The sequence below is a fragment of the Octopus sinensis genome, linkage group LG16, assembly GCF_006345805.1.
Source record: "Octopus sinensis linkage group LG16, ASM634580v1, whole genome shotgun sequence".
NCBI lineage: Eukaryota > Metazoa > Mollusca > Cephalopoda > Octopoda > Octopodidae > Octopus > Octopus sinensis.
The window spans coordinates 18,097,486-18,117,485 of record NC_043012.1 but is presented as its reverse complement, the minus strand read 5'-3'; positions in this window follow the sequence as shown (position 1 = coordinate 18,117,485).

The following is a 20,000-nucleotide window of genomic DNA, read 5'->3' as shown; positions in this document are numbered from 1 at the left end:
ATTGGATTCTAAAACTTAATCCGCTTTTCTCATCCGTTATTAATGTATCACCTAAAGAAATATACCAGGGATTAGTTAGCTGATTCCATATACTACATTCACCACTACAACTATAGTCAACATCTGAATTTCCATCAAGCAATACCAAATTATTAGTATATTACACACTCGTATATGCAATGAGCGTTCAGACTTAATTGGGTAAAAATATATATTCCGTAAAGAGAATCATACAGAGAGATAGTTAGATAGATAGATAGATAGATAGACAGATAGATATGTAGATAGACTTATAGATAGATACATACATACATACAAACATAAGACATACATACGTACATAAATACATACATACATACATAATACATACATAGGTATGTACGTACAAACATGTTTAAGCCTCGCTACTTCACAATATAACACGCAGCATGATAATTTGGCAACATACTTGCATACATACGTATGCAGGGATACGGTGTGTATATGTGTGCGAGAGTTAGGTGAGCATGTTTCTTTGTTCGTATGTGAAGGCGAAAGAGAGAAAATGTTAAATTATTTTAGCTCCTTTAAATTAACGTAATGTAAAATTCACCCATAATTTATTGCTCGTATAATTACGTTACATTTTTATATATCCGATTTAAGAACCACTCTGTAAACTAAATTTAGATATCTTTCAAAATCTTGCTTAGGATTTATATGTCCATTATATATCATTCACAATAATTTTGCTTCGTATATACGTCACATGTAATAAACTATGTTTTTATTAATACTTGCAAGAAGGTTTTGGCGATATTCTCCCAAAGATATTCATATACGCATTCGCACATTTACACATAGAAATACATTGGAAAATATTAACAAAATTTGCTTCATGCATGAATTTCTAATGGACTCGAATTTTAATATTACCGTGTAGAAGACGGGGAAGAAAAATCCTTCCGTTGCTTCATTTAAAGGCATATTCCTATCATAATACTGATTTAGAGAAAACATTCATCTAACAGATCTGTTTTTCCACTTTACACACATACACACACACACATACACACACATACACACACACATGCACACACCTACATACACACAGAGAATTATATGCACATTCATAAATATGCAGAAAATGATATTATATATGCATGTTAGTGTGTCTGTATATTTATGAATATACACATATATACGTGTGAGTGGTTGTGTGATAAGAAGCTTGCTTCATAACCACATGGTTTCTGGGTTCGGTCTCATTGCGTGGCACCTTGGAAAACTGTCTTCTATTATAGGTATCGGTCCTACCAGACCTTGTGAGTGAATTTGATAGATGGAAACTGAAAGAAGCCCGTCGTATATATATACCTATATGTGTGTGCGAGTGTTTGTATCGTACCTCCACCATCGCTTGATAACCGATATTGGCCTACTTACGCCCCCGTAACTTTGCAAGAAAGACCGATAGAACAAGTACAAGTGTTACAGCGTATGAGGCCTGTGGTCGGGTTTTCCGCCTAAAGTCGGTGTTCCATCATGGCAGCAGTCAAATGGCTGGAAGAAGTGAAAGAATAAAATAATAAAATAGTGTGTATGTATATATGAATTCGGTCATCTCATAAATATTGCGTTTTTCTATTCATTTATTTTTCAAAATTAAGACAGTTCTTTTTAAATTTAAAATATACTCTCCTTCATTTTCTACGCAACAGTATAAATATATATATATATACATACACATATTTACACACACACACACATATATATATATATATACATATATATACGAATATATATGCATATATATATATATATATATATATACACACACACACGCACACACACAACACACACACACACACACATATATATATATATATATATAAGGTAGGAAATATTTTAATGGCGAAACACACGTGGTGGATATATACAGAAGAAGTGTAAGATGAAAAACACCGAAGATTTGTTTTACAGAATTTAAGAGTATATTAGAGCCATGATAATAAAGGCATTATACAATTTTGTACAAAATTAGGTTTTGTTCCTTCAACATAATTGAAGTAAGAATCTATTTCGGTTTGCTCGTCAAGCTGTGAGTTGAAAATGAAAATTGCCAGGGGCGATAATTGTTCACTCATTTATTTTTCAGCAAAGGGGAGGTAAATCTGTAAATTTTCATTTATGTTTTATGGTCTCCTCATTATTCTAGCTTGTATTTTCCAGTAGATGGGGTAAGTTCTTTATGTAATTCTGGATTATATTTTCGGATAAATGAGTCGTCTTTAAAATTGGAAAAGACTTTTGGACGATTGCTTCATCGTGTAGAATGAAAACATGGATAACTTCCTGGGGTTCAAAATGTTTCTAAATAACATTAAAACCAACATACAATTCACAGTGGAACACAGCCATGAGGACCTTCCATTCCTAGACATACTGGTTTAAAAAATAAACCAAAAAATTTTCTAGGAGACACTAAACAATACCTATTATTTAGATGATGCCACCCGAGACATATGAAAAAAAAATCTCCTTCAGCGTCATCCCCTGTGTCTGTATAAAGGTTCTTGGGGAGTGAAACCCTTTTATCTAGAGGTGCTTTATAACACCACGATGTCAACTTTTGTCCACATTCAAGAGAAGTCGCTACTAGTTACTGCTCAACTCCTCTTCGAACAGTTAAATATCAGTTTAGCAGGCATGAAACAGTTATTAATAAGAAATTAATACATGTAAGACTTAACAACTCCAGCATCACTGTTTCATGGTCAGCCTAAAAACATTTCAGTGCCCCATGGTAAACCGAGAGAGAGAGAGAGAAAGAGAGAGAAAGAAGCAGAGAGAGAGAGTGAGAAATAAATTCATAGATAGATAGATAGATAGAAACACATGCAGACAACACACATATATATATATATATATATATATATATATATATATATATATATAAATATGAATATACATATATACATGTGTACACACACACACACATACATATATATATATTCACATATATACATATGTATGCATGTGTGTGTGCGTGTTTGTGTGTATCTGTGTGTCTGTGTCTATGTGTGTGGATGTATATATGTATGTATGTATTTATATATATATATATATATATGTATATGTATATACATATATGTGTGTATGTGTATATATATGTATGCATTTACGTATGCATGTATGTATTTGTGAGTGTGTGCATGTGCGTGTTGTGTGGGTGTGCGTGCTTCCTGACTTTTGATGTTCCCCCTCCATCTCTGTCTATTTATCTCGTTCTTGGAGTTTTCAATTTCTCTTTCTATTATTCCTCCTTTCCTATAGATTCTATTTGTAGTGCTACTAAAAAAAACCCACACTACATTCTCACCACTATCTCACACTTGTACTATTATCACTTCTTAAATACTGCCACGAGATCTTTCTTCGATTCTTTGACATTCCTTTATTCTAAATTACTTTTAAGTTATTTAAGCCGGAACATTAATTTTGCGATCACAATTTCAAATGCTGTCCGCGAATGAAGACAGTTGTCTGTTCAATTAGAAATTCACAAGAATCACTAACTGCAATTTTAAGTCAAAGAGAAAATAAAGAAATGCGGTTTCAAATACAAAGCCAGTTGCTTGGTAAAAAGATGACGCAAGTATTTTTGTAACTCTGCTTTGTTTGTGGCCAATTCGGAAGAAAGATTATATAGAATTACAAGCAAAAGGAAAATAAAACATTGTGACAGAAGGACTGAAAAGAGAAGTGTCTGTGCAACGGTGTCTGTGATGATGGTGGAAGGAAAGAGGCCCCTTTAGAGAATATTCATGTAGTTTTAATCCGGCAGATTGAGACGAAGTGGCTTTTAGCATGTGATGATTACCGGATGATAAAAGTCTCAATGTTTAACAAAATATTAAATCGACTTGTTTGGCCCATAGTATATCAATAGCTAACTCAGTGGATCAATGCTCCTCCGTTAAGTCAGTTGAAAGTCAAAATGTGAATTCTTCTTACCACTGGTATTTGACAAAAAGACGAAGACGGGTGTCTAAACAATAAACAAATGTATTAGTTAAACGCTCGGGAAGTGAGAAAGCATTTTACGTTTCGAGCCTACGCTCTTCGACAGAAAGGAATAAAGAAATAAGCAGGGAGAGAAGATAGAAAAAGGTATAGTGGCTGGCTATCTATCATGGTGAAGCCGGACAGAGGGCTGACAGAATCGTTAATCGACTTACCTCCTATCACAGAATTGCTGGCCTTGTGTCAAAATTTGAAATCCTTATTATTGATGTGATTGTAGTTCCTATTACTGAAGGCTGGGAACTGGCAGGATCGTTATCACACCAGACAAAATATTTAGTGGTATTTCGTCCATACTTATGTTCCGATTTCCAATGCTGCCGAGTGGACTTTGCCTTTCATCCTTCGGGGTCGATAAAAAAAGGACTAGTTGAACACTAGTGACGATGTAATCGACTTATCCCCCAGCCATAAATTGCTGGCCTTGTGCCAAAATTTGAAAGCAATATTAGTAGTTGGCAAAGGCTAAAAGACACATCCACTCGGGATGCATTTGAACTCAAGACGTAAAGCTGGACGAATGCCCATAAGTATTTTGTCCAGTGCGGCTACCATTTACCCAGCTTGTTGTCTTAGTACATCAACTCATCAAATGTATAACATAACGGAAAATATGTCAAGCTTATTTCACAATGACTTCCGAAAGGAGGCTTTAGTTTGTTAAATACAGTTATAATACTAAACTTAAGTATGAGACTTCGATACATAATCTTATATTTTCATGAATATCAATCAATAAATTTCTGTCACAATTTTGCTTGTAATGCAGAAATGTAATATAAACATTCAAATGTGTGTGTGTACTTGTGAGAAAATATGTATATTTACGAATATATGTGTGTGTGTGAGTGTGTATATGTATGTATTTATATGTATATATAGGAAACAGGGTTTGAAATTGCAGAGAACTTTTTAAAATGCTTATTGACTTGACTGGTTTCACTTAAGAAATAAAAAAAGATTTTCAAAAGTAAAAGAAATGGATTTGTGTAGCCTTTGTGGTGTTAAAAAACAGTTACCATAGATGTATTAAAATACAGTGATAAAGTCTTGTACAAGACTTGAAATGAAGTTAAATGGCTGCTCATTCCCCTGAAACTCTGTATAAATACAGTATAAATTCTGTATACTGTATTGACTAAGCAATAGACACGCTTTCTCCTATCAAATACTGTCCACAAATTCTTTCTGTATATATGCGTACATATAATCAGGATTTTTATCAGCTTATAATTATGAATTTATTTTACTACTTATTTTGAACACTTTTATGTAAATGGTTTAAACACAAAGCCCCCTCTTAAAAATTCCTTATTGTCAAAGATTCTATTTCTTAACATTCTCTTATCATTGTCAAAGACTGTATCTCTCTATTTTAATACATCTGTAATAACAATTTTTTAACACTCCAAAGGCTACACACAAATCCTTACATTTTTCTTTTGAAATATATTTTTTAAAGTGAACCGGTCAAGACCTCTGCATTTTCAAACCTTCTTCCCTATATATTTTCACTTATGCAGTACCTTGCAATTTTACTTAGTCATATATATTATATATATATATATATATATATATATATATATATGTCTAAGATATATAATATATATATATAAAGAAGCATTGATTATAGAAGAAACATTAAATCTCTATATATATACATGAAATTAATGTTTGTTCTCTCTCTCTCTCTCTCCTTTCTCTCTCTCTCTCTCTCTCTCTCTATATATATATATATATATATATATATATATATATTATATATATATATATATATATAATATATATATATACAAGAGAAAAGGTAAGCAGAGATAGATGAATAGATAAATATGCATGTGTGAATGTATGTGATTAAATACACACACACACGTATGTGTGTGTGTACTTATCTCTTTGTGTATGTATGCAAATGTGTATGTATGTGCCATTGTACAGTGATCTATGCATCGTTCTAGAATTGTGATCAGGAATCACATTTCCTGTTGCGGCTTCCTGTGTTGTACCTTCCGCAGTTCAAACTGGTTTTCAAAAATATCCACATTTCATTTGGTTTTATTACTTAATCTTATATTCAATCCGATTACCACCAACCTCTAAATTCAATAAAAATAAATAAATAAATAAACTCTTTCTTGAAAACAAAAAAAGTATAAAAACCAATTAACTTTTTGAACAAATTTCTCATTCTAACAGGAAAACTTATTAACAAAGTATTTTCCTCGTTTTACAAATTGAATTGATTTTATTTAAATAATTTCTTCTGTCAAATTATTTCTATAGTTCCAATGTATTTTTTAGCTTCTTCTAAAATCATCATTAATCTTGCATCCTTGAAATACCTAGTCCTGGAGATATGAGTTAATTTTCGAAAATGTCTTAGAAATTTTCACAGGGAAAAAAAAAATCAATATTTTTCTTTCTCTTCTTGATATTTTTCCTCTACTCACATTTTCAAATTTTACGTAATTAGCGCTCTGCCGTAGTTTCATGACAAAAGTATACAAAAAAATTTGAGGATCATGAATAAAAGACTTCTGTTTCTCTGAGACTTTATATGGCTTTGTTAATATTCGGGTTTTGATTAGCTGGCAACGAAACCATTAGAATCAACGACTCTTTGGCATCATGAAGAAGCTCAAAAAGAAGAAGGTTGTTTAAATTTCATCCCAGGAAATTAAAAATCACTGATGTCATAAATCCTATTGTAGAATATAAATTGCATTTATTGAGTTTCTTTATAATGTATATACATATAGAGATTGGTTCACAAGACTTTCCATTTGAGCTAAATATATTCCTGTTCTGAGAAATTATTCGAGTGATTTTCTTCTTCCAATTATTTCCCAAAAATTGGTCCAGACGTTTTATTAATCACAGCTTTACATGAATTCTTTTGCGTGATTATTGTATTTCAACATCTTACGGAGAAACAAAAGCTTTAGTCGAGACCTTTGATATGTATTGACACTAACCCGACATAATTTCATTCGTTCAAAATACACTTCCATATACAGTTAATTATTGCTTATTTATTCTTTGCTTGTTTTCTGCTTCCACTTCACATTGCTTGATGTTTTCATCTTTCATTATATATACATACATATATACACACACATATGCATACATACGTATATATATATATTTATATATGCATACACATGTATATATGTATTTTAGTGTATATTTTGTATGTGTGTTTGTGTGTGTGTGTGTGTGTTTGCGTTTGTGTGTGTGTGTGTGTGTGTGTGTGTGTGTGTATGTGTGTGTGTGTGTGTGTGTATGTGTGACTTTTTTCTTTCATTCAATCTCGAAATATCATAAAATGAGAACCAAAATTGTTACGCTGCTAGACCTTTGTAATATTAAAACAGAATTAGTTATCAAAGCGAAAATCTATCGCTTATTCGCATTAAAGGTTTCTCGGTAATAGAGTGGTCTTACAATATCAAATATTGCGCTAAAAGCAGCACATAGATTAGTTATTTGGTTCTTACGTTTGATGTAATGTATCCTAAAAGTTTGAAAAGTTATCTCCCAACAAAGGCACTATTTGGCAAAAACTTCGAGCAATATTATTTGGCGAATAACGAATCAGATCACTTTTTATTTATTGAACTACAATACAGAAAATATCGGTTTCCTTCGATGTGCTACAACAATATAAAAATGGGTGTCCAAATGTAATTATTTAAAATATTCATCAATAAACGGTAATCATCCATAAGTCATTATACATCATGCGGAAATGTTTCGCCTTTATAGCATTTCTGTACGCAGTAACTTATATGGAACAAAACGAGGTAGAATTTTTTTGATGGAAAGCTTCAATTGCAGTGCGGCTCGAATATTACGTATTGTGTCATCATAGCATTGGTACAGTAGTCCTGAACATTTGCGCGTTGTTTAAGAATATTCAAATTTATAAATCTGTAATTCTATCGAAACCATAGGAATTAATACAATACGACAAATAAAAATCAAGTATGGGCGTCGTTCTTCGCCAGTTACATGGACGAGATATAAGCAGAAACAAAAAGCTGAAGTTTGATGATAAGATTTCGAAAAAATTGTAATTAACTTTGTCCTTTGATATTACAAAATAATCAGCAATCTATAAATAGTTACAAGTTCTGATTTGGTATTTAATTGGAATAATTGAATGAATTGATGAATTCATTATGCGATGAAATCATCAACAGATCGATTTACATAACAAATCTCGTGATACGTACATATACGCGTTATAGTGCACACACACATATGTATATGAGGACAAAGCCTCTGTTAATCATTAGATGATTCAGTAGATTAGAAACTTCTCTGTATTTCTGTTGGTTTCTTTCAACGTCAAGTATCATTACTACAAAGGCTTCGGAAAAAGGGTTATATCAATCATCTGTAGCTGATTTAATTACACAGCACCCCCCGTATTTATCAATAAGTGCCTTTCGACCGGGGTTTTCTCTCCAGCGACTAAATAATTCAGTAAATATTCTACTGCATTTACTATCATCTATGGTACTCTTTGTGCGCGCGCGTGTGTGTGTGTGTGTATGTGTGTGTGTGTGTGTGTGTGTGTGTGGTGTGTGTGTGTGTGTGTGTGTGTGTGTATCACGGTATCACAGTATCGACCAAACTATGAGACGCTGATAAAGGCCGCTGGTCACGACGCGTTTCGCATGAATTTAGCTTTCGAAACATGCCGACCCGCTGGCTCTGCGGACAAGCCGATATTCTTCCTAATCGGACACCAGTTCATCCAACAATTTCCCAATTACAGCTGAGCAAAAAGAAGCAGCATAAAATAAAGTGTTTTGCCGAAGAGCACAACTTACTACCGGCCTTGGAATCGAAATCACAATGCTGTCATCACCCTAATCACAGTAGTCATACATAATATGTAATATGGTAAGTATATACACACACACATATATATATACGTATATATGTATACATACATATATACATTTATATTTATACATATATATATATATATATATATATATATATATATATATATACATATATAGGCGCAGGAGTGACTGAGTGGTGAGTAGCTTGCTCCCTTGGCACATGGTTCCGGGTACAGTCCCACTGTGTGGTAACTTGGGCAAGTTTCTTCTGCTATAGCCTCGAGCCTGCCAAAGCAAACAGAAAGAAGCCCGTCGCATATATATATATATATATATATATGTGTGTGTGTGTGTGTGTGTGTGTGTGTGTGTGTTTGACTATGTTTGAGCCTCTGACATCGCTTGACAACCGAGGCTGGTATGTTTACGTCCCCGTAACTTAGCGGCTCGGTAATAGAGGCCGATAGAATAAGTACTAGGCTTACAAAGAATACGTTATATAGACACTGTATACACATGAATTATATCACGAGTATCACATAGGCCATTCAGGCGCAAGTAGCAGTGTGTTTCACTTTCTGGATTCCATGGCTGATTTCATAAGGAAAAGAACGTTTATTCAATTATTGTTTCATTTCGTTCTTACTTTTTCGCCCACACATATTCTTACTCACACTTGTTTTGACGCGTTTGTGACAAAAAGAAATATTTATTAACTGTCAGACTATCATAACCGTTGTGTTGAGGATGCACCAGTGAGAAAAGGAATATTATTCGCTATTTCTACTCACCCGATAATTTGCAGCATATCTCAGAAATAATGCGTAAAAATTCAAACATTCCAAACGTTTAAATGAGGAAACTTTCACGGGAAACGCATTTTCTGTTACAAAGGATTGCTTTTTTGTAATATCCTACTACCACTCTTTTCTAATTAGATTATCTAGCTTAAGAATGAGCTAATTTTACCTCATGTGTTACAGATAAATCTGTAAGTTAGAAAACGGCCAAAAGAACAGCGCTCCTGAATGTACTGTTATGTAAATACACAATTGTATGTGTACATGTGTGTTTGTATGTGTGTATGTATGTATGTGTGTGTGTGTGTGTGTGTGTGTGTGTGTGTGTGTCTAATGAGCATGTGAACTGTATAAACTATTAAAGATGATGACCGAAACGAAGATGACATATGAAACAGCTTCAACCATACGGAATTCCATCATTCTCTTGGATTTCAATGATTATATATGCTTGTGTGTGTATGTGTGTGTGTGTGTCTGTGTGTGTCTGTGTGTCTCTGTGTGTGTCTGTGTGTCTGCACCTGTGTGTGTCTCTGTGTGCGTGTGTGTTTGTGTGTGTGTATGTAACAGATAGGTGCAAATAACACATTCTCCTATTTTATTCACGTGGATACTTTACAAGCAGCTGTCTTGAATAGTTTAGGATCTAGTGGAGCCCATAATTCTCCAGATCCAACAGCAAATGATATCTTTTAAGCAGAAAATCGAAGACAAGGAAACAGTAGTGCGACAGCTTTCAGTTCAGTACAGGTTTTATTTCATATTTGCGGACCACGAAAGGATAAAAGGCGAAATTGTTCTCTGGGTGGTTTGAACTCACTGACCACACAGACAGAACGGCAAACGAAAAAGCAATCTAACCGACGTTTTCAACGATTCAAGTAACCAACCGGCCACTTTTTTGTAGCAGTATACATTTTGGAAATACTTATATAATTCTCAAATATGTATCGTATCTTTCTCCATAACATCACAATTGTGATGTAAATATAGAAAAATCGTTTTATTTTATATTTGTGGACCACGAAAGGATAAAAGGCGAAATTGTTCTCTGGGTGGTTTGAACTCACTGACCACACAGACAGAACGGTAAACGAAAAGCAATCTAACCGACGTTTTCAACGATTCAAGTAACCAACCGGCCACTTTTTTGTAGCAGTATACGTTTTGGAAATACTTATATAATCCTCAAATATGTATCGTATCTTTCTCCATAACATCACAATTGTGATGTAAATATAGAAAAATCGTTTTATTTTATATTTGTGGACCACGAAAGGATAAAAGGCGAAATTGTTCTCTGGGTGGTTTGAACTCACTGACTACACAGACAGAACGGTAAACGAAAAAGCAATCTAACCGACGTTTTCAACGATTCAAGTAACCAACCGGCCACTTTTTTGTAGCAGTATACATTTTGGAAATACTTATATAATTCTCAAATATGTATCGTATCTTTCTCCATAACATCACAATTGTGATGTAAATATAGAAAAATCGTTACCACTCTTTCTTACTTCTTACGGCATAATGCCAATGTAAAGAATAGAAAACATGAAATCCTCTCTTAGATAAGAGCTAGGAATAATGCAGAATGATACGTAACATCAACGTGATTAATGGGAAAGTTATTTACCAGTTTAGATTAGAAAGGTTTTCGTGATTTGTAGCTTTGTAACAGCGTATTAGATAACCCATCCAGTCTTTGGAACACCAGTGAATACATCTTCACTGATTCACTCTGGGTCTATCAGCCTGAGAAAATACAGAACCCCGCAGACTGTTATTCATTCTCACGTTTGATCTGCGTAGTGACATACTCGTATTAGTCAACGGTTTCAGATATCCTATAATGACTGTACTGATACACACCTTCATATCGATTTCTAAAATACACACAAAGGTTCACAGATGGGGTGACAGTATAATTGATTAAGAACAGCTCATCCTTTTCTGTGTTTTAGTTCTATTTTCGATCAGGGAAAGAAAAGAGGCACAGTTGATATAGGTTGAACTCGAATCAGGATATTAAAAAAGGCGTAACTAAGTATAGCAATTCTTCAAATTCGCCTTCCATATTGAAGTAAGTTGACAGCGAAGAGGAATCGGCTAGAGAGAAAGGTCTACGTGCGCGTGTGTATGTCGGTCTGTTTTTATCTGTGCAAATATATCTGAGAATGAGTCAGTATATTCGAGTGTATGCGGATATTTGTGTGTGTGTGTGTGTGTGTGTCTGCGTATGTATTGTGTGTGTGGTGTGTGTGCCTGTGTTATTGAAAGATATAGTGGCTATTACACATGAAGAACTATGTAACCGTGGTATATCTCTCAAACACAAGATAAAATCTGTAAACGCAGACTTCTAAAATTACAATGCTTTCATATCACCGGTGATACAAAAAGTTTAGTATTGCACATATTTCAGCATTCCACAGAATTTCATGAATATATACGGACTTTTCTCAAGATTTCAATGTCAAATACTTGATTTAATAACAATATTTGACGATTGGTTCTAGAAAATAACTATTTTTTTATCAAACACGTTACAAAGAAAAGGTAAAAGCAAGGCATGAACATCTGCTGGGAATATATTTCAATAAACATATGGATTTCAATGAAGAGATAAGGGAGAAATTCGTTTTTTAACAATGGCTTAAGGTATTAATTGAAATAGATATGAACGATGGATGGCATAAACCATTATAGCACCAATCTGAAAGAAAACAAGCTCATCTTCTTTTGCTAACTAAACTTGAAACACCGCTCTCTCCGTTGTAGAGTGGCAGGTGAAGTATTTCAATACTCACTACAAGCACTGATGTTTATTGCAATCTCAAGGTTTTGCATATAACGTATAAAGGAGTCGTGTCTATATTTATTGAGTTTAACATTGGAAGGGTAATTAATTTATCAATCCTGGATGAAATGATGTTCAACTGGACACTGGCAGAGGTCATAATAGCATTGGACATATAATGCAAATAGCATTTTCCAGAAGAGTTAGATGCACTTAGATGTATTCGTCGCGAATGATACAAATGGAAATTGGCATATTACGGATTCAATAATTAATTGTTCTTTTAATTAATATTTCTTGTATAATTCAGATTTTTTACTTCTTTTTCAAGTCCCCAAAAAAGAAAAACGTGAAGAAATGAGAGGAAAGAAAAGAAAATAGAAGCAAGAAAAGAAAAAAGGAAAACGAAAGAAAAGAAAGAACATGTGGAATCGGTGATTATTATCTGTGTAACTGGAATGGTGTTGAAAGAATAACGAATATTTTTAGCACATTTTAATAGAAAATAATAAGTAATATAAATGACAGCAGTTGCGACAAGAACTCTTGCGCTGTGAATCGCATTCTTTTAATTAGAAAAATATGTCAAGGTGTTACAGGATGGCAGGCTATGTGCATTGAAATTTATCAATGACATTTATTTTCTTGAATGCAGATGTGTGAATGGCAAATTTGACACTGCCAAGATTTGAGCGATTAAAGCATGTGTCAAAGCTAAATCCTGTAATCGGTGGCAAACATAATAAGGATTAGAATTTAAAATGATTCATGTTATCTTAACTTAAGAACTAAAGTATCATTTCAGTGTAGCACACAATGTAATGTAGAACTGGATTCCGTTCTCCCAGCAGGATTGTCACACTGAACATTTCAAGTACACTGTGTAAATAGCAAAATAAAGAGTTATAAATAGAAAATGTTTTAATTGAATCTGATATTCGTTGCTTTCGGAATAATTCCAAAGAAGCAAAGGATTCAGTGTCATCTTCCTTTTACACACATTTCTGAACAAAGGCACGTGATTACACGCTGCGTGGCAGATTACGCTAGAATAGCAGAGTTACCGAACATCAGCTATTTACATATACGTTTGGCTCACGATCACATACAAGCAATGGTGATAACCATATATATATATATATATATATATATATATTCTGTTAACATTCGCTCCGACACATCTCTCGTTGTGAATAAAATAAACTGACAGAAGCAATGAAACCAGTGCACAACGGGATTAGGCTTTATTCTGACATATTACATGGATTTCCACCTTTTACACGTGTATGCTAATTCCCAAAAGAAAATGTACGCTCGCTATTAGATGTTATATAATTATCGTCTTACATTTTGTTTTTACTTCAAACATCGAATTATTGTTCCAACAGTGGTAATGGCTCGAGAGGCCATAACGAGAGATAGAGAGAGGTTGGGTAAACTAAATTGCACGATTGCAAAAAAATAAAAGGACATAAAAGGAGAGATCTAATACGAGACATACACAATAGAGTTTATTGGGGAATAGGGAAGAGAACATAGAGATAATATGAAAGGAATAATTTAAGAGTAATAATAATGTCTCGGTTATTAAGCCCCTGTAATTGATTTTAAAAATTCACAGCGGTTTCGTCATTTCGCTTATATTTGTCACACCAAACAATACATCGTACATCAAAAATTTCATATATCATAATAATGCCAACTCAGCAGTTGGCTAGTTTCTATCTTAAACAAAAAAGGTTTGTACAGGAATTCAACAAATACGATTCATGCCTTATGTAGATTAGATGAAAAGTTCCGATATATGCTATACAGTTCGAAATAACAAGTATTACTTATTTTGCGATAATAGTTTAAATAAAGAGAATGAAAGAATTAGCCAAGTACGACAAACGTCTTAAAAGGGGCACGGGGTGTGAATTTTGCAACATATGAATGTCTCGTAGCTATCTGATACTATATTTCATAAGGTATGCGTGAACTTTCAGTTGAATATCATCTACCGCATTGAACAACAGAGAGAGACAGGTATTTTCAGATTTAAACAAAAAAGTGGAATTTGTAAAAGCCTCTGACGAGCGCTATGACGAGTCTCGGATTACCTTCGTAAGACAGAGAGCAGTATGGTTACATTTTGCTAGCTGCATACTTCAACTTATGGTATGGCTACATAGGATTCAGATCAGATTAACTGCTACCTCGTTCCAGTGAGGAGAAGCCGGCACACACATATATTTAGCCGAGATAATGTAATAAAAACTCAAAGCGTTAAAGGCAGGGAAGGGAAAAGTAGAGGAAAAGAAAAAGTCAAAAGACCCAAATAGTTGACGTCTGTAAGATATGTGTATGTACACACACACACACATATACGCTCTTGCGCACACAAAAAGCAGACGGCGCAGGCGTACACATACACGGGATAGCCGTATATAAGTATGCATGGAAATATATAACAAATATACATGTATTTATCTATCTATCTAGTTAGCTAGCTATATATATATATATATATAATATATATATATATATATATATATATATATATATATATATATATATATATATATATGCATGTATATATCTATATATAATCTAACAATGATAATAAAGCTAAACTGAAGCTCAATTATATAGTGCGTGTTAAAAGATGACCACACCAGATGAGTCTTTTACGTTTCGAGCCTATGCTCTTCATCAGAAGGGAACATAGAAATAAGCTGAGAGAGAAAAAGGACAGGATGAAACTGATAACTAACGATATATATAATTAGTTATATACGCCCAATCATAAAGATAAATATGTACATATTCTTTACATAAGCATAAACTTACAAAAAAAGGATGCACATACTTTATGTTCATGTTTATACGTAAAACTTTACAAATGAGTGCATCAATACAATGCTAATATAATTGTAGAATATGGAGAACATACGTAAACACGACAAACGTAAATACAGGCATTCATACAGTAGAAAGTAATTACATGTTATAGCAGGCAGAAGAAACCAGAATGCATACAAAGCTGAAATGAGACAGGTGAACTAATGTTATAAGTATAGTTATACAAATGCATATATAAATATACACGAAATAAAAGAAAATGAAGAAAGCATTAATCTACACAAGATGTGAATTCACATGTCATTTTCGATGAAGAAAGAAGAAATATGAAAATATGTAAGTAGAAGATAAAGCGAAACAGGAAACAATAATCAGAAGTAGTTATGAATAGAATGTGAAACAATGATCAAGGTAGCTTCATAGAGGAGTACAGGGAATCTGTGTGAATAATAGCAGGATGAGAGTATTTAGAAAGTAACTGATGTAAACCATTGACGAAACATCTGGGAACAATAATAATCTTAGCGAGATCCCCATATCACCATATAGTACGAATCTGAAAAACTAGTGTAGTATCTGGGAGTTATATTGGGAAGAGGTGCGTTACTTTGATAAGAGTATGTTTTACGGATATATGTGAGACTATCTGTTGGGATTTAAAGATTGATGCTATTCTTTTCTGAGTCAATTAACTGAGAAGATTCAAGCATACATGTTAAGAAAGTTCAGGGAAAGGTTAAAATGCGTTACTTGTATGCGAAGATTGGCTAATAGCTGATGTTGAAATTTGTATGGATTACACTTTGGGCCTTTAGTCGTAGAGTGGTTACTTGGATAATCATCTGAAATGCAGAAATATTTAAATATAATCGTATACGCATCTTCACAAGTATACAGTTGCGTAAGGGTTTATGTAAAAAGATATATTAGTCCAAATACGCACGGGACCACCCTCGTACCTCACTGAAGCATTTCATTTGTGCACAATAATAAACATTTTTCAGTTAAAAATAAGTCACTTCCGCCTATGTTGCTATATCGCCTGATAAAATGGAGGTATGAATGACGACTTGGCATAATATCCATGGATATTACAAACGATATTGTAATTATCGCATCGATGAAGAATACAGTAACAAAGAACGTCGGCATTGTGGAAACGTGCGTAGCGAAGCATTAAATTATTTACGAAATTCCATCCTTGGATTTTCATTATTATCACACTGTGTGTGTGCATGTCTCTGTGTGCGCGTGCGCGCGCACGTGTGTGTGTATATTCACTCGAAATTTCATTTGTACAACTCATGTTTTCCTTTGAATGACTGCTGAATGTATATATGTTATATTTATATCCAAAAGAAAAAGATGAATCAGATTGTATATTTTATAAATATCCCATGTATTAATTAGCACATGACACTTAACATTGATGTGCTGTTCTGAAGCTGCAAATCGTAGTATTCGTTCTGAGAAATCCTCTGGCATCGGCTAAAAAGTATAGATTATATCGGCAGGCGTTATTTCATCAACACTGGTGGATAGTACTGTTGAATCGCTAAGTTTCAGTTAATTTGCCTTTCCTCAGAAATAGGCAGCGCATCACCGAATAACAGACCGACATTCCGTCAAATCAATATAGATTAACACTGACAAAACTGTCAATGAAGTAATAAAAAAAGGGGAGGGGTGTATAACTCAGATATTCGCAAGGGAAGCATACTTTGTAACTAATATTCCGTCGCTAATCTCTAATTTATACACTTTACCGTAGGGTTAACCTTGCTGTTAAAATCTTTCATATACTGTTCCTATAATATCACATGGAGATTTATTGAGATCCCATAGGAGAGTTTACTATGAATTATAATTTTGTGAGTAGGGTTCCCTCTTAAGTGATATATTTTAAGAAAATTATTTATGCAAGTTCGATTAAATATACGTGGAAAGTGATGAGAAAGACAAAATTAGGGATGCACATGTAACGTAGATTTTTTCATGTCGTTGATTTGCACGTGTGTGCGTGTGTGCTTAAAGGTTAGAGAGCGTATGCGAGTTCGTGACTTTTACCTGATTTCCACATGTGTGCTGTACTTGTGTGCGTGTGTGTACGTGTACATGTATAAAAGTATATATATATTATATACTTATATATATATATATATAATATATATATATATATATATATATATATATTATATATATATATATAATATATATATATATTATATATATATATATATATATATAGATATATATATATATAGATATATATATATATATATATAGATATATATATATATATAAGTATATATATATGTATATATATAGAAATATATATACACATATATTTATATATGTATATATCTATATACATATATATATATATATATATACACATAAAGTGTGTGGGGGTGTTTGCGTGTGTGGGGGTGTGTGTCTGTAAGTATGAGTATATGTATATACGTAAATGGGAACGGTTTTATGTGTTCTTCTTTAAAATGATTTATTTTAGAATCATGTCAATTCATTTTCTTTTTAACTATTTTTCCCCAAAGCATTTTGTATTTGTAAAAATAGTAGATGTAATATGATTCACTATTTTTGTTATGTTTATCAGGCAACGGAGGTTCAAAAGAAGAATTAATTTTTTTTGGTTCACAGATATTTAAATATCAATATGTGTATGTATTTTTATTTGAGTATATATATATATATATATATATATATATATATATAAATAAATAAATATATATATACACAAATATATATATATATTTATTTATTTATATATATATATATATATACATATATATATATATATATATATATATATATATATATATATATATATATGCATGTATATACGTATGTATGTATGTGCGTATGTTTGTATGTGTGTACGTATGTATATATGTATGTATCTATGCTTGTGTGCGTATCATTTATCCTTCACTGGATGGATTAATTATTTGAACAAAAACGAATCCTCACACACACGCACACACACACATACACATGTATATTTACATATATATAATCATGCATACACTTTCATATGAAATTTTTTGACGTTTTTTAATTCATAGTTCTATATTTTGCATCACACAAGATTTCCGTACATTTTTACATACGTTTTCTTCACGCATATCCAGAATATATATGCATGTATGTATACATGTATCTATGTATCTATATATATATATAAATATATATATATGTATGTGTGTGTGTTTGTGTGTGTGGTGTGTGTGTCTGTGTCTGTGTGTGTATTTGTGTGTGTGTATGTGTGTCTGCGTAGTCATGTAAAATTTAGTTGATGTAAATATTTGTTCATGTAAACCCAAAATAAAACTTCTATGTGCATTGCATGGGTATATAAATATCAGTACACACACACACATATATCTCTGTGTGTGCGCGCGTATATAGGTGTGTATAAAAATTAAGATAAACAGCTAAGAGCAATATAATAACATAAAAATATGACTGAGGTCACCGAAGCACCTATATTGCTAGAAATAAGATTTGAAATATCATAAAGCTGTAAGAGCACAATACCTCTACAGTAACAGGGGGATAAACGTCTCCTGACTCTACCTATAATCATTAGAATACACTTGATTCGCCAATCTCGTAAGCATTATCAGAAGTAACTACTCAAACTGTCGATAGTTTGGCTAAATCCATCTGCCAGTATGTATAATCAGTATATGGCTGATTTGGCGAAATGCTAATGGGTATATTAAAAATTAATATAAACAGCTAAGCGTAAAACAAAACCATGAAGAATGTCTTATCGCCACTAAATGCGAGTGAGTGTGCTCAAGCATCTCTATCTATAGAAATAAAAGTTAACTTTTAATGCTGCGTAAAAAATATATGCACATATACGCTGACAGGGGAGATAATCGCCCCTACGAAATAGGCGAAATTATTTCAGTGTAGTTAATCTAGAGAAATTCAGTGTATATATATATATATATATATATATATATATATATATATATATATATATTATATATATATATATATATATATATATATATATATATAAATATATATATAGCTATTCTAGAAAAAGTCATTGTGTGCTTGTGTGTGTATATATATATAAATATATATTAGGTAGTGGTAAGCCATCGGATGTTGACAACGATCAACTAAGAGCCGTAGTCGAATCCAATCCACGCACAACTGTTCGAGAGCTTGCTTCTGAATTAGACCTAACATATACGACAATTCTCAACCACTTGAAAGAGATTGGAAAAAACAAAAGTACTTGAGAAATGGGGGCCGCACGAATTGAATGACAATCAAAAATAAAAAATGCCATTTTGAAGTGACTTCTTCCCTTCTTTTACGCACCAAGAACGACCCGTTTCTCGACCGGATTGTGACTAGGGCTGAAAAGTGGATTCTTTACGGCAACCGACGACGCTCTGCTCAGTGGTTGGACGCCGAGGAAGCTCCACGGATCTTCCCGAAGATAAAGTTGCACCAAAGAAGGTTATGGTGACTGTTTCGTGGTCTGCGGCCGGTCTCATCCATCACAGCTTTTGGGATGCGGGCGTAACTATTACGCCCAAGTACTGTCAGCAAATGGGTGATATGCATAAGAAACTCTGACAACAACAG